This window comes from Marmota marmota, unplaced genomic scaffold (assembly GCF_001458135.2).
Source record: "Marmota marmota marmota unplaced genomic scaffold, marMar, whole genome shotgun sequence".
NCBI lineage: Eukaryota > Metazoa > Chordata > Mammalia > Rodentia > Sciuridae > Marmota > Marmota marmota.
Window position 1 is genome coordinate 17,427,235 of NW_025999853.1, and position 27,068 is coordinate 17,454,302.

General features: G+C 43.1%; 1 long non-coding RNA gene across 2 annotated transcripts in view; it reads right to left on the minus strand.

Moving 5' to 3' along the window:
• The window catches only part of LOC107140013, a 39,788-nt gene extending 26,985 nt beyond the window's left edge, over nt 1–12,803 (minus strand). The window contains exons 1-2 of one of the 2 annotated variants that reach the window (XR_001503234.2): nt 12,284–12,803; nt 3,389–3,486 (exon numbers count right to left, since the gene is read on the minus strand). This is a non-coding gene — a long non-coding RNA (uncharacterized LOC107140013). The remainder of the gene's footprint in view (nt 1–3,388; nt 3,487–12,283) is intronic. The other variant, XR_007347926.1, reaches the window with a different exon arrangement.
• Between the last annotated feature and the right edge of the window lie 14,265 nt (nt 12,804–27,068).

A 27,068-nucleotide genomic window follows, 5' to 3' on the forward strand; every position in this document is an offset into this window, starting at 1 on the left:
CCAAAAAAAAAAAAAAAATCAATAAATGGGCCAAGGACCTAAAGAGACACTTCCCAGAAGATGATGTACAATCAATCAACACATACATGAAAAAATGTTCATCATCACTAGCAATTAGAGAAGAGCCCATTTCTCTACAATTAAGGACTCCAACTAGGGTGGTTTCTCCATGGGTGACTGCTGTATTGTTTTGAAGCTCAACTGCTCATTATCCACGCAGTCTATCTTGGGAGCAGGGTGGGGGGTGTTGTCTCTTCTCAGAGTTGCTTCCATTTCCCTGGAAGCTCATTTATGTCCAGAATAAGGGAAGAGACAGTACTGACTCTGCTCCCTAGAATGCTCCTTATGGTTGAGCTTTCCTTCCCTAAAAAGTCATCCCCTGGAGCTGGGGATGCAGCTCAGGGGTCGAGTGCTTGCCCAGCATGCACAAAGTCCTAGGTTCAATCTCCAGCATTTCCAAGCAACAAGCAAACATCCCGTGCTCTCTAAAAATTAGCAGATCATCCTGGTCTCATCTTTTCACTTGGCTTCCTTCCTTCCTTCCCTCCCTCATTCCCTTCCATTCTTCTTTCCTTACTTTTTTCCTTCAGGGAAACTTTGAGCTATTTTAAGTGTCAGACACTGTATCCAGTGCTAAGGATACTACAATGAGCAAGACAGTCTCACCACCTTTATGGAGTACCTTATTCACTGGGGAAAAGGAAGAAAACAGGTAATTACAGTTTATCCCTGGGGTAGGCACCTTTGAGGAGGCCCAAATTCCTGCCTACTGGTATCCATGCCCTAGTGTTGGCTGGACTATAGAATATGGTACAGTGGTTAAGATGTCACTTCAAGATTATGTAATAAAAGAACGGGCAGTCATGATTTTCTCTCTCCTTCTCTCTCTACCCTCTATCTCTTACTCATTGCTCTTAAGAGGAGAGATGGCAAAATCTTAGCAGAACTAAACTGAAATTTTCTCTCCACGCAATCAGAAGAATTCAAGAAAATTTCAAAAGGAGCCACATAATTTTTTTAGCTGCTGCTCTGTCCATATATTATTAAACTCATAGCTTGTTTGTGAGGCACTTGGAAAAACTGACCTATACTAATCAGCTGAGACCCTCGGCCAACTGTGGTCTCCTTGTTAGACAGGAGCAGCTGGTTTTTCAAGCTAAACCTCAGGCAGTGGTTCTGCATCTGCGTGCATGGCAAAAGGGTGTCCCATGAATTTTTATGGTGTGCTGCCAGAGTTTGATCAGTACATAAAACTTATGCCTCCCCACCTCCAGCTAGGCACAGGGCCATGTGTATCTCACTCTCTATCCTTCAGAAATATCACCTTTGTGTGAGAACACTGACTTGGAACACTTGTCAGGGCAATCTACACTCAAAGTTTACATAAAAATGAGGGTGGCCAAGTTAATAGTAAAACAACTATAGAAAGCCTTTAAAAAAAATTCTTTAAAACTTGCTTTTAAGAAACCATTGTTCACTTTTTAATGCTTTTGCATGCAATATCCAAACCTCAAGAATTCAGAACTGTGGCTAATCCTCTAACTTTAGGGTTGAGACTTGAATCCCAAAAATATGAAAAAGGTCATATTGCAGAGGGTAGTGATCAGAATCCTTTCACTATCCACCAAGTCAAATCTCAGAATTCTGTGCTTTTATGGGAACAAATATTTCTTCTTCATTTGTTCTGCCAAGGTAATAAAACACAACTGGGGATTTGCTGTGATAATGTTCTCTCTGAAAGCTTCCTGATGTGCAACTTGATCTTTTTTTTTTTTCCTAAGATATATTATAAAACCACTTAGAGCTTGTAAATGATTTGTTCTAAGTGACATTGGAACATTTCCTAAAGGAACAGTGGTTCCTTTTCTCAGAATTTCAGAATCTGCGTAACATACTTAAGACAAATGGGATCTAAGAATATAGTCAGGCTCTTGAAAAGCAGGGGTTGGGAAAAGAAGTCAAGGGCAGCAGTTGGGGGTACAGTTTTGTGCATAAAAACAGGAAGAAGGTCCAGGATTAGAGGATTGTTGTGCTTTTCTCTTCTAGTGTAGAACTGGGCCATGTTTGGGTACCTGGAGTGAGCTTGGCAGAAAATCACTTGCTTCCTCATGCTGTGGTGTTCTATAGAACTTTCTATCCACATTGCTGTCTTACTGAATGACCCATTTTGTAAATTAAATGCCACAGAATTTCCACATATCCAAATCAGAAGAAATATGCTGACCTAAGATATAAAAATCGATTGAAGTATCAGACTTGATCTTTTTCTTACCTAAATGTTAAAAGAGATACTTGCCTAACATCACCAAAGTGATTTAAAATGAGTGTCTGGCTTGGGTTGAAACATTTTTATGCCCCAGACCAAAAAAAAAAACAAAACTATAATTCATAAGGGCCAATTGGATAGAAGAGATTTTAGTCCCACTTTATCTTTTAATAAAGATGTGTAGCACTGTCATCTTCTCATGTTTGCTTTCAAAGAAGTAAAACAAGTCTCATTTGCTTGAAAGTTGAACTTGATAAAAAATGGTATTTAATTGGGACATTTATAGCTGAGGGAAAAGGACAGCATATTCTAGCAAGGCAGCCTCAGAACATGCAGATCTCAGTGTCTAGTTTTTGGAAAGTGGAGGCTAAAGTCAGACTCAGAAACATGATATGGCTCTGGCTCTGTCCCACAAGCTGCTAGCCAGTGGATCCAAGTTGGTGTTCCAAAGGGGAGGAGCATACTTGATGTAATTGCACCCAATTGTTGATGATATCTAAGAGGGTCTAGTTTACAGGTGGATCTGGGCAGCAAAGGTCTTGAAAGAAGAAATATCATGCTTGAGAATGGTTCATCTTTTTAGAGTGGAACCTTACCTCTTGAGAGCTGTCCGTGAAATGTGTGTGGACTGTGTTGTACATGGTTGCCTAGTGAATAGGATAATCTGGTGTCTGGGAACTTTCAGTGGACATTTCCTCTGGCTGACAGCCCAAAGACATTGTGAGCCCTATTCTGCTCTGCCTAGTCCCACACAGCACTGGAAATGGGGTGACCTACTATAACCACCCAGCCACACAGCCCCTCTGAGATAGGTGTAACCTGCCAAGATGCCAATCAATGTGTTGACTACAAGAATCATGAAGCAAGACTCCACCCTTGAAACCTTACTCCTGCCTTTGACGTACCTCCTTAAATAAACCACAGGAGCCATTTTCTAATTGTCTAGCTCCAGCTCCTTTGTGGACTGGACCTATCAGGTATTCCAATTCTTTAAACCTAATTCTGACTTTGTCTTTTGTTCTTCACTAATTATTCTAGACTTTAATTTCTCAGGTGGTTTACACTCTCCTTGGCAGGAAGAAGAACCCCCTATCGAGGCGTTGGCTACCTCCCCATACCTACCCAGCAACTTGGGTATCCATGAAAAGCCTCTCGCCCATCTTGAAGACTTCACAGGGCTCCAGTGGAGTAATGTTAGGGTTCAATCCTGCAGATTAAATCTGCATTAAAAAAGTTTTAGGAGTGTGTTATAATGAACACATTGCAGGCATCAAAGATACTACTAGGTCTACCAAAAAACCCACCATCCATTTACACAGGTGATACCAACCTAGAAGGTAGGAACTCATACTAGTGTTAGCAAACCAAGCAACATGGTAATGGTGAGGAGAATCAGCTACTTATGGGAGGTGTGTCTCTACCTGTCCTGTACTAGATTTCAAGGAAAGGAAGTATAAAAAATGTATAGAATCCCAAATTGCCCATAAGTAAAAGATGTTCAACCTCACTGCCAATCAGAGAAATAAATGGAGTTAAAACCACAATTGGCACAATGGTATTATTAAAATATTTCACTTCCATTAGATAAGCAGAAGAAAGTTTACTGCAATATGCAAAAAAAAAATTAAATTAAAATTATCCAAATAGTCATCAACAGAATGGTTATTTTATTTAAAAGCAAATATTTTTGGCAACTTAAATTTTGCATTACCATATATGAATATCTGACCAGTGTAACTCCATATTGTGTACAACCACAAGAATGGGAAATTGTACTCCATGTATATACAATATGTCAAAATACATTTTACTGTCATGGATAACTAGAAAGAACAAATAAAAATTTTAAAAAGATAAAGAAATTTTTACATTACATTTTTGCAGTGAAATTCCATTTAAAATGCTATATTGATGGACATAAAGCTCGAGGATAAAAAGCTTGCCTCACATGTGCAAGGAGAGTGTTATAATGAACATATTACAGACATCATTCTGTTTATTCCCCAGCACCAAAAACAACAATAACCACAACAAAAACACACACAAACAAAAGGCATGCAACAAAACAAGCAAGCAAAAATAAAACCAAAAATGCTATAAAGCAATGAGCATGAATAAATATAAGCTACTAGAGAAAATTGAAGGCACATTCATGAAAAAATGTATTTTAGAGTAGCACAGCTTAAATTATACTCTATAATTTAAATATATAGGTTAATGCAGAAAAATAAAACTTTTTTTTGCACTTCTATCAGAATGCTTCCTAGTTTACATTGTACATTTTAATGTAGGTTCCTAGTGGCCCAATATGACAGTGAGTTCTTTGAAGTCATGAACCAAGCACAGTGCCTTAACAGAGTAGTTGCTCAATAGAGCTAGTCAAATAAATTAATTAGCAAATGATTGAAGAGTTAAGGACACAATAGTCAGCAGTTTAGCTGAAATTACTTGTTCCAAGATCCAGGCCCACACTGCTAATACTCATGTTCCTGTCCAACTTGACCTTTCCCTGGCACCCCTGGCCTTCCATCTCATGGACTTGTTAGATTTGTCAAGCCCAGCTGGGAGAGAGATGATCTGTCCCCATAACTCACTCTCCATCCACATCTTTCACCTTAGTTTGGGAGTTTGGACCATCCCAAGGCAATCAGATGTCTTTGAGGTGAACTTGAGAAAGACCATGCTTTTCCTATATGTGTTTGTGTCTGTGCATGTGCCTACTTACACATGTGCCAGCAAAGACCAGCATGAGCTCAATGTTAACCTTTCTCCCGACCACACCACCTCCTAATTTTAAGGACAATCAGAAAACACACAGAGAAAAAGAAATAAAACAAATGAACATAAATAGTGTGGCAACTCTCAGAGCATGTTGATGGGCATACTCAGAGGCATTTCAAGGATAAGAGGCATTTCAAAGGACATATCTAGAATAAATACCAAAGAGTAGTATAAGCTGGGACACTGAGACCCTTAAAAATTCTAAAAAAGATACAGAGCATGATGGCACATGTCTGTTATCCTAGATACTCACGAGGCTGAGGCAGGAGGATTTCAGGTTTGAAGCCAGTTTAACAACCTATCGAGGCTATAAGCAGCCTAGTGAGACCCTGTCTCAAAATAAAAAATAAAAAGGGCTGGTGATGTGGCTCAGTGATTAACCATCCCTGGGTTCATACCATATTTTAAAAAATCCAAAAAGAACAATAAGTAAAACAATATTTAAGGTGTATTTGAAGCAGGAGAATCAGGAAAAGGGATTACCCCACTGCCAAATGAACATGAGGCTGTGTTAACAGACAGCTGAGAGAGCATGAAAAATTCCACTTTTACTTTGCTTCAAGCTTCAGAAGCAACTTCTCAAAGTGGGCTCCACAAAATGCTAGTTCTTGAATAGGTTTTGCAAGAGAAAGGGTTGTCATGATCAGAAACATTTGGAAATGTTGAGGAAATACTCGGATCTCTTTACTGCAGGGTTCTTTAGATGCTTTGAGATGGACAGTGTTTTCCAAAACCCTAATAAAGAGGCAAAGTTGTTTTTTTTTTTTTTCCTGTGGTGCTGGGGATTGAATCCAGGGCCTTGTGCATGTGAGGCAAGCACTCTACCAACTGAACTATAGCCCCAGCCCAAGAAGCAAAGTCTTTACTGCCATTCACTCTACGTAAGAACTACTGATGCTTTTTTAAAATCAGGAAGCATTGCATGGAGCTAATGTTCTTTGGAAAATACTGTTGAAAGAAAGAAGAGTAGGGGCTGGGGATGTGGCTCAAGCGGTAGCGCGCTCATGCGTGCTGCCCAGGTTCGATCCTCAGCACCACACACAAACAAAGATGTTGTGTCCGCCGAAAATTAAAAAATAAACATTAAAAAAAAAAAAAAGAAAGAAGAGTGATCTTTCATTGTAAAATACATAAAACAAAATAAAGAACAAAGGGCAAAGATGAAACTGCAGATTTGTTTTTTCCTAAGTAATTTGAGAGAAAACTGTTTTCAAATCTTTTCTATTCAAAAGTGTATTCCAACTACTAAATCAACTTTGGAATTTTTTTTTTTTTTTTTTTGTGGTGCTGGGGATTGAACCCAGGGCCTTGTGCATGTGAGGCAAGCACTCTACCAACTAAGTTATAGCTCCAACCCCTCAACTTGATAAAAAAAAGTTCAAGTTTTCATTAGATTGGAAATGTACAAGTAGTATATCTTTAGAGACGTTTTTGAAACTAGAGACCCAAATGTGATTACCATTCAGAGCTAAAATAGATTCTCAAGACCAATTACGATGATTTTTGTTTTGTAAGTAACAAAGTAATTTTAGGGAAAAAGTGAATTTACTGATGGAACTTTTTTGTTGTTGTTGTTGTTGCTGGGGATTGAACCCAAGGCCTTGTACAGGCGAGGCAAGCATTCTACCAACTGAGCTATATCCCCAATGCAATGGTGGATGAAAGATGAAATGTTCAGGACTCAAGCTTGAGACAGGGCAGGTGCCCCGGAAGTCATGGGCACTAAGGCCTGGAATACATGCAATCTTTTAAAATTTCCAAGTCTGAATTGAATTCCTTCAAACATTTTCCCTGCTAGTAATTACTCAACAAAGGTCCTAATTCCTGGGAGAAAGTCCAGTTGGAATGGCTTGGTTTTTCATGTCTGCCTCCTGGTAAAGGATGAATGAGACACCAAGAATACTCATAGTAGGGAGGTGTAGGTATTAGCATTCTCCAGAGAAGCAGACCAAGGGGATATGGAGATACCTAAAAGGAGATTATGGGAATTGGCTTATATGATTATGAAGGCCAGGATGTCCTACAATATGCTGTCCACAAGCTGGAAAACCAGGAAAGCTAGTGGTGTAATTTAGTCTGAGGACAAAGGTCAAAGGTTTGAAAATGGAGAGAGGGACTGGATCCTAGTGTAAATCCTAGAATCCAGAGACCTGAGAACCCAGAGCTCCAGTGTCCCAGAACAGGAGAAAATGGCTGCTCTTCCAGCTCAAGATAAGAGTGAATTCACCCTTTCTCTGCCTTTTTTTGTTCTATTTGGGTCCCCATTCATTGGATGATGCCCACCCACATCCTATTGATCAATATATGGGTTCAAAAGCTAAACTCTTCCAGAAACGCCCTCACAATAATACCCAGAATAATAATTTTATCAGCTATCTGGTTATCCTAAGCTTAGCCCAGACAAGTTGACTTGCAAGATTAAACATCATAACATATTCCCCCAAATAAAATGAAGGACTGGCAGAAAGGGACAATGATTGGTAAATGACTAAAAATTAACCAATTCCTACCATCTGTTTCTTAAGAAAAAGTTATATCAAATTAATTTCCTGAGGTTGGCAGAATTCAGAAATGGCATAGATGCACTGTATCATTGATTCATTGTTTATATTTAATCTATTTGTAAATATTCAAGGCACAGAACCCAAATCACATCAGTCACCTACTTAAAATCTTCAGTGGTTTATGGATAGAATAGAATAGAATATCTCTAATGTGGCCTCTAGACCCCACAGCATTTGGGCTCCTGAGGACCCGACTCCTTCACTCTCACCTCTTGCCCCATGTATTCTAGTCCCTTAAGCCCTAGGCTTCCCCCAAACTATCCTATCTAGCAGGCACACACCTCTTCTCACTTTAATCAGAATAATCTGTATAACTCCTAGTCATGGCCTTAATGAAACATTGGTTCCTCAGAGAACTTCTGTAAAACTCTCAGCCTGATTCTCTATCCCCTGCTCTTCTGGTCCCAGTACCCCTAGTTTCTTTCTTTATAACACATTTCAATCTCCTATTTTTTTCCTATTGATTTATGTAATGACTCTTTCTCAAAAGGTGAAACCAAATCAGGCACGGTGGTGCGTGCCTGTAATCCCAGTGGCTAGGGAGGCTGAGACAGTAGGATCGCCAGTTCAAAGCCAGCCTCTGCAAAGTTGAGGAACTAAGCAATTCTTGAGACCCTGTCTCTAAATAAAATTCAAAATAGCACTGGGGACGTGGCTCAATGGTCGAGTGCCCCTGAGTTCAATCCCAGTATCAAGAAGAAAAAAAAAAGAGGAAACCATTCTAAAATTCAGGGATCACATCTATTTTGTTCAGTTCTAATTGTAATGTCTAACATAGCTTCATTAGTGTGGACACAATGATTCCTAAATGAATCTGAACTCTATGTATGTGCAATCTGTATTCTGGGGACAAGAAATTAAAATCATGGTGTTTGAAGAGCAGTGCTAGATGATATAGAAAATACCAAGGGAACACCCTGAAGGGAAGGGTGACTTTGGCCATGAAGCTATTTCTTAATGTTTTTCTTTATTTTCTTGTGGATTTCTCCACAAGAGAAGGATCATACCATGTGGGAAATGAACAGTAGGTTGGACGGTGGTTTTATTCAATGGAGGGGGAGAGTGAGAAGTTTGAAGAATGTAGTCTTTAGTTGAATCTCACAGAACCGTGGCTATGCCCCTCTCAGCATTTGCATCTAAGACTCTTATGCAGTCACAAAATAATATTGAAATCTTCCCATAAGATTGAAAAGAATGACTAATATGTTATCTTATCTTGCAATTCTGTCTTATCAGGTTTCCTTTCAACATTCAGTCTGCATTGGATTTCTTAATGTAATGTTTGCTCTCTATTAATTAATAGGACTTTGTGTTTAAATACATTCTGAATTAAATTCAAATGACTTGGAAAATGGGGTTTTTAGGAGAATGAACAGATAACTTGATATTTGGAATGTTACAAAGTTAATTCTGATGTCAGAGTTATAAACAAAAATACAAAAAACAAATGCTCATCATACCTTTTTCAAAGGCGTATTGCATTGTCATCCCTTTAATTATTACCATAATATGCTTTTATTAAACTATTACTTTCATTTGCACAATTAGGCTCAAAAATCAACATTTTAGGGCTGGAACTGTGGCTCAGCGGTAGAGCGCTCGCCTAGCACATGCGAGGCCCTGGGTTGGATCCTCAGCACCACATAAAAATAAATAAATGAAGTAAAAAATGTGTCCATCTACAACTAAAAAAATAAATATTCTTAAAAAATCAACATTTTAATAGTCTTCATGAAAAACCCATTAGCCAATTTATGCTTCCTCAGATGTCGAAATGAAGTAATAAAAAAACAATCTCCTGCTGGGTGTGGTGGCACAAGCCTGTAAACCCACCGGCTTGGGAGGCTGAAGCAGGAGGATTGAGAGTTCAAAGCCAACCATAGCAATTTAGTGAGACTCAGCAAGACCCTGACTCTAAATAAAATACAAAAAGGGGCTGGGATGTGGCTCAGTGGTTAAGTGCCCCTGGATTCACTTCCCAGTACCAAAAAACAAAACAAAACAAATCAAAACAAAAAATAAAACAACAACAACAGAAACCAGTCTCCCTCTCCTCTTTCCCTTCCTTTCTTCTTCCTCCTTTCCCTTTTTCTACTTCTCCCTTCTTTCTTCCACAAATCTCTCTTTTAGCATGAGCACGGAACTCTGCTAGGTGCACACTTTTTGAATATACTTACTACAAAATTCATACATATCTGGTATATTTAACCAGATATGTCCAGAGTAAATTTAATGTGATTCAACCATAAACATCCAGAAGCATTCACACATTTTAAAAAACTCTCTACTTATACTAGATTTGATGTCATAGAGCTTATCTTTTTTCCCCTCCACATTTATCCATAAATACTGATTAACTATCATGCAGCTCTAAGTTTATTATTTGCTTCTATTTTGGCTGAGAGCAAAATAAAAGTGTTTTCTGGTGACTTCAATGAGTCAGTAGGCCTTCTTTTCATTTCCTAATTCTAGTTCTACTTAACACTTAAATAAGCAATTTTCTACCTAGCAATTGTAATTAAACCCATTAATTTAAAAATGCACATAGACCTTAACACATCAATTACAATGGTTATAGGTTGTATCCAATGAAACGTGGGAATTGAACATTGCATGATTCTATGTCCAAATGCTGAAATGTTAAGGAAGACGGGGTATCTTAATTCATCCATTTACTTTTAAATATGTAATTGACATGTTATTGTGGACTACTTCCTTATCTTCTTCTATTTTTAGAATTGTTTTTCATTTTTAGCTTCTGTTGGTGGTGGTATTTGGTAGACCACACAAGTCTCCTTGAATAAGAACAGAAGACAAGAATTTGTTTACTCTTGTTCATGAGATTTGTAACATCCCACTAATGTTATAAAAAAGAAGAAAGAAATCCTGGAGAATATTATGTAAATTTAAGTTTTGCTGAGTCATTCACTTAAAAGTAAACTAAGAAATCCTGTATGTTTAACAAAACTATAAAGTGAAGTTGAAGATAAATCTTAATAAACATATAATGAATGTATATTAGGATTTACCTGTTGCCTGAGAAGTTAGGATAAATCTTTAGTAGGCCAACAATGGGAACCCTCCTTTTTTTTTTTTTTGGTACCAGGGATTGAACTCAGGGGCACTCAACCACTGAGCCACCTCCCCAGCCCTATTTTGTATTTTATTTAGAGACAGGGTCTCACCGAGTTGCTTAGTGCCTTGCTTTTGCTGAGGCTGGATTTGAACTCTCGATTCTCCTGTTTTAGCCCCCTGAGCCTCTGGGATTACAGGTGTGCGCCACCATGGCTGGCAGGAACCCTCCATTTTAACATGTGCTCAGGCCTTACTCTGACACAGAAACAATTTCTGATTCAGCTACTATCACTCCCAGTAGCCTATAGAAAAGACCAGAGATTCCTTAGGGCAAATTCATGTTCAGACACTTAACTTGGGCAGCATCTCATCCATGTCCTATATAGGACAGAGCCAAGTGAGGAGAGGTAGTAAGACATCCTTGTTGTAGGGACAGACGAGGCAGGACACCAAAGATAGCAGGAAACAGTTTTATTTGGCTGCAGCCAGGTTCAGAGGGCACAGCTTTTGCTGTGATCAATCAATCCCCTAAACCTGAGTTTCAACATTTTATACCCAGCATGTAAGGGGAGGGGCTCCGAAGTTCACAGTCTGTAGAAATTTACATAAAAGAAGGTTTTTCTTTCACTGTTCTGGGCAAGTTAACCCTTCAAGGACAATAACTGAGAAGGGGAGAGTTTCCTCTCCCCTTTCTATTCTCCCCCTGCCAGCTGTTACCATGGAGCCCAACTGGTAACTTTTCTTATCTTAAAATGTAGACATCTCTGTGAAGCCCAGCTCAAGGCCTTGTTTGCACATTTCTACAAACTACTATACTGGATACGTTTGTGAAAAACTTGTAAGGGGGTGTCCAGCACCTGGAGTGCTGATTTCTTGCGGGCCAGTGGCCAACTAAGATAGGGCAACACAAAAATAGGAAGTTTATCTACATGGAACTCTTTCTTAGAGACTCTTTTGCTGACAGTACTAAAATCAGCCATGGTGAAGATTTCTGGAGAAACCCAGTTAAGACTTTTCTGTGGAGAAAGGGGGTGCCACTACATCTCTTTAGAAAAGCTGGGGCACTAGCCATGAGATGAGTCATGGTCTCATCCAGATGAGATGCTGGACTTTTGCTCTCTCATCTCAGGATGAGATGCCGGACTTGTGCTCATTTGTGCAAAAGTGATGTATAGGTCTGCCCTGTGTTACTATAGTAGTTGAAAACAAGTGAGTTTTGGGGAGAAACTTACAATGGAGTTTGAAGAGTCTAGAGAAATCTGAAGACTAGAGGTAGGCTGGGGCTGCCTCTAGCACAGGGCAAGGACAGAGAGTTGCAATGGGAACAAGTTACACTGTCACCATTTGGTTGGGTAAGAGTGCATGACATTTCTCATGGACCAAGGAGACTGTCGCAAGTGGCGCTATTAATAATTACTCAGAGGCAAATTGTCTTTAAATGCAAGCATATATATTCAATCACACCAATCATCAAATATAAACACTTAATGTAAAAGTTTCAGGTGTGCTAGGGCACCGCAACTAGCATTCAATGCACACTAATTAAACACAATAAGCAAATCACACAATCCTAGGGCAACCACAAGCCCCAAAATACCTCTGATGCCATGAAACTTCTCTTAGCCAAAGAGCAGATGTTGTCCTTCTCTGGTGGTTCTCTTCAGCTGTTAGCTGGACATCAAGGAATAGTGGAGTCAGTCCAGGGACAGACAGCAAGGCGGCCAGTCTCACCAATGTCCTTGCAGCAAAACTCTTCAATGTGGCAAGACAATCAATTTAAATACATTTCCAAGTTGGTGGTGTATGTTGGTGATTGGTTACAACCAGTGAAAGTCAATGTCCATTGGTTATGTCCAGTGAGGTGATGTAATTGTAACTGGGCATGTTCTTTGCTCATGTCCATGGAGCTGTGCTCCCAATCAATTGTAACCAGTCATTGCTAAGCATGCCTATGGCTAGAGCCCCTTATAGCTCTTTAACAATTGCAAGCAGACATGACTAAGTTATTCCTTATGGCCAGCAACTTAGTCCTAGCATGTCTATGGCAGATGCTCCTGTTACAGAGACTCAACAGAGACTGTTCAACAAATGGAATTCAAAGACAAGCCATGTAACATTTCCTCCATGTTGGTCCCTACCTGAAAGTTAGACAGCAAAGGGGAGGAACAGAGGAGGTCAGAGAGGTGGTTTGAATTGAGTAAGAAATTAAAAGTTTAATGTATACTCAACTGAAATTTTTCATAGCTAAAAATTAGTTTCCTCTCACATCTGAGAGTGACACCACTCTCAGAGATCTGCCTGAATGGTCATCTGAAGCTGAAAAGGGAGATCTGCTTGTGTTAAGGTAGCAGTAGAGAAGTATAGTTGTGATACTGATTATAATCACAGATTCAGCATGTTAATAAATCAGTGACATAATGTATTTAAAATGTAAGCTATTACACCAGCTATGTGCTATATTTGCCAAAAAAGTTTATTTTTTCAACCTTGAAGCTGAATTTAATCAACCCTCTTGAACTAACTACCAGCTTACAAGAAACATGGAAGATAGAAAGAACCTGTTAATGACACCAGGAGGAAACTGAAAGCCTGATCCAGAATGTGAGAAATTCAACAGGACAAATAGCCTTACTTCTTCAACAAACACATGGCACATTACAAGGTGAATTCATGTTGCTACATTTAAAAACACCAAGAAAAGGAAGAAAAACAAGGAAAGGAATTGTCATAAATTAAGCGACTTAAGAGAACCCTAATGTGTAATATGTACATTAGGTTTGAATTTTTATTTTAATAGCCATAAAAAGATACATCTGAGACAATTAAGAGAAGTTGAACTTGGACTGGATCTTAAGAATATTAAGGAATTACTCATTTGGGGAAACATGACAATGTTATTGTGATCTTGTTTCTTTTTCTTCAAGTTCTTGTGCATTAGAGAAACATACTGAAGTATTTGTGAACAAAGAAATATGATACTTGGTGCAGGAAGCCATCTGTGGTGAAATACATGAGGATCTTCTCTTGGCATGGGAGCTAGGGAAAGATAGGCCTGGCATTGGGAACTTTCTGTGGCTCTCCCAATAGATTGCCCAATGCACATGACCTTTCCCTCTACTCTGCTAGGAAGGTCCCTCATAGTAGTTACAGAGATGGGAGTAACCTGTTAGGAACTGGACAGCCCACCTTTAACCATTTTTTGGAGAAGAACATTCTATGGAAGGCCTTTGATGTCTCCCGATACAAATAAAGCTGGAATGGACACCATTTTGCCAGAAGCTCAATCTGTCTGATGGGCTTACCCATTCTGTCCCTTTTGAAACTATTTTCTGTGTTCTGTGGTTTTCTTTGCCATTTTCTTAGCTTTTATTTCTCAGCCAGCCCATTCCATTGAGGGGAATCCCATTTCCATTGCCCACGTGGGACATGGGTGGGAGCTTGGAACTTAAGAAAAATACTCCAGGTGAGCATGATATCACACACTGGTAATCCCAGCACCTTGAGAGGCCAAGGCAGGAGCATCTCAATTTTGAGGCCAATTGGGCAGCTTAGTAAAGCCCTGTCTTAAAATAAAATACTCAGGGGCTGGGATTGTGGCTCAGTGGTAGAGCCCTTGCCTCGCAAGTATGAGGCACTGGGTTTGATCCTCAGCAACACATCAAAATAAATAAATTAAATAAAGGCATTGTGTCCATCTACAACTAAAAAAATATTTTTTTAAAAAAAATATGAAGGACTGGGGTTGGAATTCAGTTGGTGGAGCAGCATGCCTGGCTTCAATTCCTAATACTTAAGGAAGGAAGAAAGAAAGAAAAGGGGGGAGGGGGAGAGAGAGACAAAGAAAAGGAAAGAAAAGAAAAAGAAAAAGAATCTGTTAGACCAGGACGCAAGAAAAGACCACTGACTCCAATTAAAATCAAATTAAAGCAAGCTTATTATTTCGACCGGCCGGGCTGCCTCTCCCTCCCAAAACGGCGGGAACAAGACAGCACCCCAGCTTTCCTGCAGCCCAGCTTTATAGCCCAGAAAGTTACACAAAGGGGGGTTACAGATAACAGAACTCTGACAAGCATCACACCAATGGTAGTTTACATTTTTTGCTGGCCCCAACATCAGAATTTATGAGGACCATTAGAGCCTCAGAGAGGGTCGTTGTCTGGCCAGGGAAGGCCAATATTTATGAGGTGTCACTAAGTTTCAGAGAGGGCTGCTATCTGGTCAGAGAGCCAGGCATGGGTGAGTTCAAGGCATGGGCAGACATTCCAAGCAGGTTCAGAATTTGCAGTAATTTATAGTAAAGCCAAAATTATCTTTTCATGGCTTTGTGGCGAGATGATTCCCAATTTTAAGAAAAGATCAGGTTGGGTCTATCAAATCCAAGATAAAAGGGGGAGGGGGAAAAAAGGATGTGAATGTGAATTTAAGGTAAGAATTGATGAACAAAGAATAGCAATATACAAATAATTATTGAAGCCAGGTGCCAGGTATAATGAAGCTTCATTATATTATTCTTTCTATTTTTACACGTGAAAATTTCCAGGATAAAAGGTTAAAAATTTAATTAAAATTGAACGAGCTGTTCAAATACTAGATCTCTTTTATTTTTTAAGATTTGAGTGTGATGTAGTGCAATGAAATTAACCTTGGTTAGAATGCTGGCTATAGCTTGTATTCTCTGTGTGACCTTAGGCAAATCAGTCAATTCTTACAAACTCCATTTTCTCTATCTGCTAAATGATGATGATGATGATGATGATGATAATAATAATAATAATACTTCCTATTGCTATAATAAGGATTTAATGAGATAATGGGTATAAAATATTTGGCAAAGCACCTAGCTTGCATTAGTGAAAATATTAGCCTTAGCAGATTTAATTTCCATTTCTTGCTATGTTTCCATTTAAGTGATTATCTTTAATGTAATGGTTTGCCTTGTTGTGTTAAGTCTGAAATCTATAATGCACCTATAATCTATAATGTAAGTGTATTCTATTAGGAATATTAACTTTTTCCTAGCACTTATTTTGTACCTATTTCTCTTACATTTATGTTTATCTTTTTAGCTTTTTATAGTTATTTTTGAAAGAATTCCCCACGCAAAGACACTTCGCCGGGAGAATTCCAATTTTATTGCAAAAAGCAGTGTGCTTATATAGAACTAAGGGGGAGATGGTAGGGTTTAGATAAATGGCAGGCAACCCGTTTATTGGCAAGTTCTTTCAGATATCAGCTCCGGAGCCCAGGAATTAGTTCTCATTGGGGCTAAGGTTCCCCGCCAGCGAGGTTTGAAATTGGCGCCGGCGGGAGAGTTCACACGGGCGGGAACTTTTCGCGCCACTGCAGAAAAGAAGAAGGTAGGAAGAAAAGGTGCTTAGGCGCCATGTTGGGGTTTTTTCTCTGGGGTATGGCTGCCGTTTATACTTTTCCCAACATTCCTCCCTTTTTGTTTTCTTAGGAAGTGGGACGTCGTTGGTCAGATCCGGCTGCTTCCTGCTGTGTGGGGGCGCTGTGGGGCCTAGAAAGGGAAGTGGAGGAATGCTCGGGGGGCAGGTCTGGGGATATCGTGGCAGCCAGAAATAAAACCCAGTGGCTATAGACAGCTACTTCCGTAGGGGTGAAGTCTGTGAAAGTTCCCTGAAGCCACAAGTTGTCGATGGCATCGAACCAGTCCTGGATGGAGGAGATTGTTGGTATCAGCCACTGGTCCTGTAACAGAGACTCTAGGAAATACTGGAAGCGTTGCCTGGACATGGCGTCACCAGCACCTGAAGAAGATCAGAGCGAATAAAAACAGAATGAAGATAAAAATTAAAGCAAAGGTCAATTTTTGGCAGAAGTTCCATGTTGGGGGACTGACAGAGAAGAGGCCAAGGGCCATGAGGAAGCTTAGAAGGACATAAAGACTCATGAATCCAGGATGGCAGATTAAGAGGTTCTCCGAGCTCGTTGTCTCCCGCTGTCTGATGTCCGTTGCATTCCATCGTGCCTGGTAGTGAGCTTCAGCACTGAGTGAACTGTTCTCTTGGAGATGTTGGGGGTTCATCGGTCATCAGAGGCTGGTAGTGCCTAAGCAGAAGCTGGTTGAAAGTTTGATTAGAAATTTTTTGCAATTGGGTTTGAAGGAACTTCATTATACAGGGCAAGAGAGCACAAAAAAGGAGCATCCCAATAAGGGGCCCCAAGATAGGTAGTAAGTACGTGGCAAGAGAGGATTGGAAGAACCCCGTTATGGGATTAGAGGAGGTGGGTTTGAGCAGTTGGGTCGATAATTCCTGCAATTTAACAACATTTTTTTCTATTAGCCCAGACTCATTAACATAGTAGCAACATTCCTCTCTGAGGAACAGGCATGTACCCCCTTTTTCTGCAGTGAGAAGATCAATCGCCCTTCGGTTTTGTAAAGCCACTTGTGCCAATGAAGTAACCTGCCGCTGCAAGGAGCCCAGAGACTCAGCAGTGGTATCGAGTGCTTCCTGCAGTTTTTGTTGCAGGTCATTGGATGCCCACAGAGCATGACCTATAGCTCCACCAGAGAGTCCGAGACTTGCCACTGAGGTTGTTAAAGTGAGGCCTACCAGAACCGGCAGAAAGACTGCCCTACGGGTGCGGGAAGGTAGGGCCAGCTGCCGGAATTCGGTGGGAGTATACAAAGACAGCTGAGGAACTACAGTAACCAAGAAACAGGTGCCAGAGACATTGATTGTTGAGGTACTTAAAGACCCGTTACACCAGAGGAAATGTCCAGGTTGCATAAACGCAGGGCTCAATGGGGTGCTATAGCTCAAGGAACAAATGGGTAAAGGATTCATTGTTGGCAGGTGGAAACAGATGAAAGGAAATGAAGTATTGGTGGAATAACTTTCCCACAGTGGGATATGTGTCACATGTAGGGGTTGTCCTTTCTTAGAGAAATTGTAGGTTTTTGCTGAAATATTTCCTGCCGCTAATGGGACCGCTGCTAGAAGTGGACGACTAAGTGAAGCACAGAGAAAGCACTGAGAAGTAGGCACAGAAAGAGGGGTGGAGTTTAATAATCGAAGAGTTTGGTGTAGCAAATTGAGCCATGTGGGAGGGGGGCCTAAGGGGGTTGAAGGCTCTGAATCTTCTTTGGATGGGCTATGGATAAGATCTCGAAGTTTTGATTCTGACTCCTTGATGTGTTCGACTACCTGGATGGTTGCTTTAGGTGGCGTAATCAGGGTGCGGCCAACAGTCATCCACCCTGTGGGTCTGGCTGAGGTTGTCCGAGCATAGACAGCAAACTCAACATAGTCCCAACGTTTGGCCTTGGGGTCAGGTATATCTAAAGTATACCATCCATTGTTATCGGATGAAGAGCCTTTATGCCACTTTAGGTAACTAGAAGTCCACCCTTCAGGGTAACCAAGTGAGTGGTAAGAATAGCTACCACGTTCATCATGGAACCTGCATGACCAATAGGGGCACCCATTATATATCTCAGGCCACCAATGACAATAGTCTTTGGTTTGATCAAAAAGGAAGCAAATGAAAGGCCAGTTCCAGCTACCAGGGACGAAGGTCCTTGAAGGTGACAATTTTAGGGAAATAGAGGTGCAGTTGTGGATGAAGCAAGTAGTTGCATCCACTGCGCGGACCTTCTGCATGCCATGTTCTGAGTATCGTTCCCGAAGAGTGAATAAATACATGGTAGGAGAGGAGGGTAAAGGCCAGTCCCGACAGAGCACAGAAAATAAGCAGAGCACAAAAAACAAGCAGAGAGAGAAGACTAGGGTGTTGGGAGAGCTCATTGTGCCTTCTTTAAGAGGAATTGGGCTGTGGAGAACACCGTGTGAGCCGCAACTTAAAGGGGTGAGATGGGTGTGGAGAGCAGGAGTAAAGGGGAGGTTCAGGAGGTGATTCTTGGAGTTCCTCTGGGGTGGTCCTGTCGTCAGCAGGTGGGGCCTCCTGGTGATATGGCTTCAACCTAGAAATGTGAATCCAGGGAGTGAGACGGTTGTCTGGTAAGGAGAGTTTGGCGGCGGTGGGGGTACAGAGAATGACAGGATAGGGGCCTTCCCATTTTGGGGCAAGAGGCCCTTTCTCCTCTGGGGTGTTATAATAGACTAGACTCCCAGGTGTTAAGGGAGGAGTGTTTGGAGAGGAGACTGGGTCCGGAAGAAGCCAGTCCTGATATTTCCAGAGTTCCGAGCGGAGATGAAACAAGAGAGGCAAAGACAAATCTCGGGTGAGAGGTCCTTGTGAAACGACCAGCCCAGGGGGTATAAGAGGTCTTCCATACATTATCTCAAAGGGAGACAGTAAAGATGGTTTCTTAGGGAGAGCTCTGATTCGAAGCAAAGCCAAGGGAAGGAGTTTGACCCAGTCTAAGTTTAATTCCATTGTCAATTTGGTAAGGACTTCCTTTAGAGTACGATTTACCCTTTCCACTTTCCCTGAAGCCTGGGGGCGATATGGACAGTGGAAATGCCACTTGAAGGAGAGGGCTTGAGAGACCTTTTGTGTGATCCTAGAAATAAACTCAGGGCCATTGTCAGATTGTAAGGAAGTGGGCATACCAAACCTGGGGATAATGTCTGTCAGTAAGATTGAAGCTACAGTGGAAGCCTTTTTATTGGAAGTGGGAAATGCCTCAACCCAACCAGAGAAAGTGTCCACAAAGACAAGGAGGTATTTAGTGCGCCGTACTGTGGGCATGTTGGTGAAGTCTACCTGCCAGTCAGCAGCGGGAATGTGTCCCCGGGCTTGGTGGGAAGGGAAAGGTTTGGGCCTTAAAGGAGTATGAGGGTTGGTCCGCTGACAGATCTGACAATTAGAGGCTATATTTTGGAGCATGGCTTTGTCAGAGGGGGTGAGGGAGAAGAAGCTCTGTAAAAAGAGGGTTAAAGACTGAGAATTGGAATGGAATAGAGTATGAAGGAACTTGAAAAGATCCTTGTTCTTACTGGAAGAAGTAGGGGCTTCAGATGAGCTGTCTAAAGTGGCCATTATATGTCCTCCAGGGGGGCCATAATTGGAAGTGGTAGCAGCCATTCGTGCCGCCTGGTCAGCTTTGGCATTGCCCTCAGTGATGAGAGAGCCGTCCTTCTGATGGGACCTACAATGGACAACTCCCAACTGGGTGGGTAAGTGGGAGGCCTCTATCAGATTGGTTATAAGAGCCGAATTAGTGATCGCATTACCTTTGGTGGTAAGTAGGCCTCGCTCCTTCCATATTGCAGCATGGGATAATAAGATATGGAAGACATATTTTGAGTCAGTATAAAGGGTGAGGGATTTGCCTTGTGCTAGAAGGCAGGCACGAGTGGCTGCTATAAGTTCAGCCTGCTGGTTGGTAGTTCCTGAAGGCAGAGCTTTGGCCTCTATAATCTCAGTGGCTGAAACTACAGCATATCCAGAGTAATGAGTGCCGTTCTGCCTAAAGGAACTGCCGTCAGTGAACCAGATAAGGTCAGGCTTGGTGAGTGGTCCCTCAGAAATGGAAGAATGACAGGGGAGGAAATCATCTAAGGTTTCCAAGCAATTATGAGTTGGTGTGTTAGACGTGGGAGTCATTGGGAGCAGTGAGGCAGGGTTCAGTGCAGAGCAGGGGAGGAAAGTAATATTAGGGTTTTCCAGAAAGGAAGTGAGGAGCGACAGAACTCTGGATGGAGGAAGGGTTTGAAGGCCCTTATAAGCTAAAAGATCCTTCAAGTGATGTGGGGAGTGGATAGTTAAAGGGGCCCCAAAAGTCAGCTTAGAGGCTTCTTTGTGTAAAATTTGTCCAGCAGCCAGAGCTCTTAAGCAAGGGGCCCACCCACGGATGGTAGGGTCTAGTTGTTTGGACAAATATGCCACAGGTGCAAATGTAGGCCCATAGTTTTGACCTAAGACCCCAAGTGCTTGTCCCCCTTTTTCATGGACATATAGATGAAATGGTCTTGAAAGATCAGGAAGGTGAAGGGCGGGTGCCTTTAGGAGGAGTTGCTGAAGCCTGCGGAAGTGGTAGTTGGGGGAGGAGGCAAGAGATTCACTAGGGGGTCCCTTTGCTAGGTCATACAGGGGTTTGGCTAGAAGAGAATAATTTGGGATCCAGGCCCTAAAATAACCTGCTAGTCCTAGGAATGATAGTATTTCGGCTTTCGTATGGGGCACTGGAAGATTAGAGAGGAGTTGCCTCCTATCCAGTGTTATTTCCTTTTTCCCAGGTGTAAGACGAAAACCAAGATAGGTGACAGAAGACTGGGAAACCTGGGCCTTGTGGGGAGACACCCTATATCCCTTATCTGCTAGGAAATTGAGAAGCTGGGCGGTGTGGGATTGAGAGTGTTCCCAAGAGGGACTACATAGAAGAAGGTCATCGACATATTGAAGGAGAGTAGAGTCAGGACAGGTGGGGTGAAAGGATGTGAGGTCCTGGGCAAGAACTTGGCCAAAGAGATGGGGGCTATCCCTGAATCCCTGTGGGAGGACAGTCCAGGTAAGCTGACGAGAATGGCGGGTGTGAGGGTCAGTCCACGTAAAAGCAAAGATATCCTGAGATTCTGAGGACAAGGGAATAGAAAAGAATGCATCTTTTAAATCTAGGACCGAGAAGTGGGTAGTAGTAGCAGGGATCTGAGAGAGGAGGGTGTAAGGGTTGGGCACTAGCGGGTGGATGGGGACCACAGAGGAGTTGACAAGGCGAAGGTCTTGAACCAGCCTGTAGGACCCGTTAGGTTTCTTAACTGCCAGAATGGGGGTGTTGAAAGGAGAGTGTGTAGGCCTAAGATACCCCTTTCGTAATAAATCCTGGATGATGGGTTCTAATCCGAGGAGGGCTGTGGTTGTGAGTGGATATTGTGGTTGACTAATATATCTTGAAGGGTCCCGTAAGACAATATGAATAGGACTGCATTTAGCCATAGAGGGTGTAGTTGTGTCCCAAACCTCAGGGTTAACTGGTTTAGATAGTTGTGGAAGAGTGCGTGAAGGAGGTGTATCTGCCCCTAGGAACATCATGAGGAAATGAGAGGTAGGAGAGGTGTGGGGTGATATGTGAATGGTGACTTTCAATAGTGAGAGTATGTCCCTTCCCAGAAGGGGAATGGGGCAATGGCTCATAACGAGAAAGGAGTGTGTGAAGGACAAAAGGGATCCCTGCATATAACATGATAAGGGGGGGGGGTTTTCGAGGGAAAATCTGTTTACCTCCTACCCCGACAATAGGAGTTTTTGAGGGTGTGGTAGGACCCCAATACTCCCTCAAGACCGAAAAAGCGGCACCAGTATCCAAGAGGAAGGTAATGAAGCGTCCATCCACCAGGAAGGTGACCCTAGGCTCTTGCTTTTTGATGGTAATAGTCGGGAGGGAAGGCCCAGGGCTCCGTCAATCCTCCTCTGCCAAGCCCAGGAGAGGCTGGGGTTGCCGGGCAGCTGACCAACCTCCCTTCCGGGTTGTTGGGCAGTCTGCCCCCCAGTGTCCCCTTTGATGGCATTTTGGGCAGGGGTTGGAGGGTGTCCTCGGCGAAGGACAATCCCTGGCCCAATGTCCCTCCTTACCACATTTGAAGCAAGCTCCAGGGGGTGTCTTATTAGGACGGCGTGGTGATGACCTTCTCTGAATGACCTGGGCCAACATTTGGAATTTGGCATTTTCAGCCCTCTGCCTACGGCGTTCACTTTCATCTTCTCTACCATGAAAGACCTTGAAAGCGACAGCGAGGATTTCGGTCTGAGGAGTAGCAGGGCCCTGTTCAAGCTTTTTAAGCTTGGCTTTAATGTCAGGGTAGCTTTGGGCCAGAAAATATGTCATTAAGACATGACGGCCATCAGGGGTTTCTGGGTCGAGGTTTGTGTACTGTTGAAGGGCCTTGGTTAGTCTATCCAGGAATTCTGAAGGTGTTTCCTCCTTCCTTTGAATGACCTCCTGCACCTTTTGAAAGTTAACAGCCTTGCGGGTGGCCTTTTTTAGGCCCGCCAAGAGGCAGGATGTAAAAAGGTCACGAGACTGTAAGCCTTCAGGGGTGTTGTAATCCCATAGGGGATCCTGCTCTGGGACAGCATGAGGGCCCGTGGGGTGGTTAGGATTGGTCCTATGATTTTCATCAGCATGGGCTTGGGCTAGCTCCCAGACCCGTCGCCTTTCCTCGGGGAGAAGTGTATTGGCCAAGAGCATGTAGATGTCATGATGAGTGAGGCTATATGCTTGTAGGACCCATTGAAACTCCCGAATGTAAGTGGTGGGGTCAGTGGTGAATGAGCCTAACTTCCTCTCTAGCTGAGTAATGTCCGACATGGAGAAGGGCACGTGGACTCTGATGACACCCTCGGGACCAGCTACCTCACGAAGGGGTGCGATTGTCTTGGGGGTGGGAAGGAGTCCCTTAGACCTGGTAACAGGAGGACTGAAAGAGGCAGGCGGCGGACAGGAAGGAGAGGGAGGGGAAGGGAGTGTCTCTGTGGAGGAGGAGGAGGTGGAGCAGGCAGAATAGGGCGGAGAGGAGGGGGATGAAACGGAAGGCTGAGGATCTGTGGAATCAGGCAGAGGAAGAGGAGGGTATAGTGGGAGAGAAGGGGCAGATGGGGCTGGGGGATAAGGTGGGGGTTCATCTGCTGGGTCAAATGAGGAAGAATCTGCGAAGTCAGGAGTAGAAGTAGGGGAAGAGAGGGGTTTGCAAGCAAGAAGGACCTGAGAGGGAGGGCAGGAGGAGCAGAGAGCAGGGTGCTGTGCGAGAAGGCTAAAACCTTCAACGCAGGGAATCTCCCTCCACTTTTTCAGACGCTGGCAATAGTTAAAAAGGTCCCGGAGGAGGTTTGGATCTAAGGAGCCTTCTGGAGGCCAATGATTGCCATTATCCAGTGGATATGTAGGCCAATCTTGGGTACAGAATTTGATTAGAAGTTTGGGCTTGATGTCTGGTGTGAGGGAGAGTGTGGCCAGATTTTTTATTAAACATTTGAGAGGTGAGGCTTCAGGTATAGACGAAGAGGTGCCCATAGTCACAGGGAAAGATGGAAGAGAGAGAGAGAGAGAGAGTAAGAGTAAGCAAGAGAGACAAAGGGAAAACCCGGGCTGGACCGGCTTCCAGGAAGCCCAGGGCGAACGGGGGTCAGGTGGGCGTCCCCAAAATGACCAGCCGTCGCGAGGAAATACAGAGGGCACTACCTGGTCGTCACCAGTGAAGTGCGATCTGTGAGACCCAATGGGGTCGGAGCCACGGGCAACCTGACGTCAGGAAAGTTTTCGACCGCAGTGGAAGAAGTCAGTAATGAAAACAGAACTCCGGCTCCGGCAGAACGCAGTTCCAGGCCGGGAGTTCAGTTTTCCCGAGCAGAGAGGCAGCTTCAGCCAGACACAGCAGCCCCGCAGGAAACAGCAACTCTTAGCCGGCAGCGGCAGCGGCAGCGGAGGAGGGAAAAAAACCACAGAGCCTCTCGTGTAAACTCAGAAGCCTCACGCCCCAAAGGGAAACGGATCACCAGAGGGTCCACTTCAACCAGTAAAGGTCTTAGTGGGGTGGATTCCCTCTCCCCCACCGGGCGTCTGGAGTGTGCCGGACGATCACGGTCACAAATCCAGCAATAGCTCGAAGGGAGTTGGCGAGCCGGGGTCAGGGGATCCTTACCACGCCAGATCAGTGTGTTGAGTGCAGGCAGCCGGAGTCTGAAAAGAGCGGACCAGGGCGGAGTGTCTCGGCGGAGCGGGGACGGGGCTCTTGTTGGAAAGAGCTCACCCGTATCCGAGTCACGGCACCAGAATGAAAGAATTCCCCACGCAAAGACACTTCGCCGGGAGAATTCCAATTTTATTGCAAAAAGCAGTGTGCTTATATAGAACTAAGGGGGAGATGGTAGGGTTTAGATAAATGGCAGGCAACCCGTTTATTGGCAAGTTCTTTCAGATATCAGCTCCGGAGCCCAGGAATTAGTTCTCATTGGGGCTAAGTTTCCCCGCCAGCGAGGTTTGAAATTGGCGCCGGCGGGAGAGTTCACACGGGCGGGAATTTTTCGCGCCACTGCAGAAAAGAAGAAGGTAGGAAGAAAAGGTGCTTAGGCGCCATGTTGGGGTTTTTTCTCTGGGGTATGGCTGCCGTTTATACTTTTCCCAACAATTTTAAGTTTACCGAAGTTTTCTTTTTTTTTCTAGAAAGTCAAATATGTCAGTTTTTCTCATTAAAATATTGCAGGAATATATAATTGAGAAAGCAAAAGTTCCTTATGTTTTCACACTCTGCCTAACCTGCAAAAATCACTAACAATATCTTTACAACAAATACAATGATATTCAACCTACCTTCAATTGCCTGCTCTTTACCATTCTTAAATCTCTGTTCTGGATCCAGGACTTCATTATATCTTTTCTAGATAGGTATAGTAACTTCCTCTTCTTTCTGCCTAAATCATTATTCATATCACCACCAGATAGTCATATTTTAAAATAAACTAGATTTTTAAAACATTAATGAGCATATGACTTATTAACCAATGTATGTATATTATTGCTCTATTGTTACTTACATTGGACCTATGTTATCTTAAATGGGACTTGCTCAGTTTTTTTTTTCTTTTCTTTTCAAGTATCCCTTGCTTATTTGAAATTCAAATTTAACTGGGTTTTCTACATTTTTATTTGCTAAATCTAATAGCCTTACTTCCACCATTGGCCCTGTTAGGTCAGTAGTGGCGACTTAGACTTAGAACAAAGCAGCCCAGGCTGAGCGACGGAAAAGAACATCAATCAATGCCGGCGGAAATGCCTGTCAATCAGCCAGATCTCCTGACTAACGCCTGTCAATCAGCAGGACCCCCTGGCCAATCCTGGAGTTCAGCCAACTCCCCTGACCAACTCCAAGGGGGCAAGGGTCCCTAGAAACACCTTTTCCTCTCCTGAGCCCTTCCCTTCCTGCTGTAAGCCCCATAAAAGTCCAGTCCGGTCGAGCTTCCACACGGTTTCTCCTCAGACCCTTCCCCTGTCCTCTCTGTGGGTCTGATCGAGTTCCGCCTAGGAGTGATATCTCAATAAAGCCTGTTCAGTGGCCCTTTTAAATCTGCTTCCTTTGGTTGCTGCCTGCCTTGCCTGATCTGACAGGCCCAACACAAGGTCACTACACAAATTCTAGCTTTCTCTTCTCCAAGGGAAAGGTTTAAGGAAGCCCAAGGAACTTTGACTCTGTTTTGGTTGGGGATGTGGGGTTTGCCTTTGATTGAATTCAAAGTCATACATATGCTAAACATGTGCTCTGCTACTGAGCTACACCCTCAGCTTTGTCCCATTCTTAAGGGCAAAAACCTAGACACATCACATATTATTTCTGTTTGTATCCTTTCGGGCAAATAACTGAGTTACATGGCCCCACACAGCTTCTAGAGAGGCTGAAAAATAGAATTCTTAACTGGACAGACTATATGGCACAATAAAACCCCATTATCATGGAAGAAGGGAAGATACAACACTGGGGAACAGTTTTGATACTGCCAGTTACTAGTGACAGGAATTCCCTTTCCCATATGTGAAGATTAAACATTGGAGAAATGCTGAGGCAAGCGTAGAGTGCAAGTTTTATTTAAATAATGGTAACCCAGACTTCCCTGGGAGGAAGAAGTGGGCCATAGCTCCTATGCAGGTAATCCAAGAATTGGGAGTGTCCTGCCCCTTTTATACATTTTAGAATTTCTTTGTTCTCATGGCTTCTCCCCCACCATCCTGCCTACAGGACCCGTGATCAAAGTGATTCCCAACTAAAAGGTGGGCCAAGGGCAGGAATGAAGCGGCCCAGGGGTCCATACAGGAATGGAGCAGCCCTGGAGACATGCGTTAACAGCTTCTTATTGGAGGAACAATTCCCTGGAAGCAGGTCTCCTGGACTACAAGTTGTGGCAGGGTTAAGGGATCTGGAGGTATTAGATTTCAATACCCCAGAGGCAGGGGACTTTGGCCAGGAGTGAGGGAGATGAATCCTGAAGATACTAACATTCCATTCCCTTTGAATCAGCTTCCATCTTCTGAACCCAACTCAGCTGCTGTTATGCTCGAATTCGGGACCCCCAAAAGACCACCAGAGACCCAAGATCTATGTAAGCATCAAAGAGGTGTTTATTGCAAGCTAGGTCGGTCCTCCACGCGCACACATAGCAACTGGTGACGCTGAGAGGCCCCGAGTCCAGGGTTTGCAGCAGTTTTATACATTCTTTGGAGAAGGCAGGGACCCCCACATACATCATAGCATCTCTTAGCAAATCATCACACACCACGGGAAAATCAAATAACAACTCTAAAACATGATTAGCACATTCACTGGCAGGAACAAGATGGGTAGGGGTGATTGGTTACTACAAGAGGGGGATTTGTTTGAACTGATTGGTTTAAGCCAAAAGGGGTGTTCGTGCAGAACTACGTGGTTTCCCAACACGTTATCAACCACCATAAACTACTGGGAGGG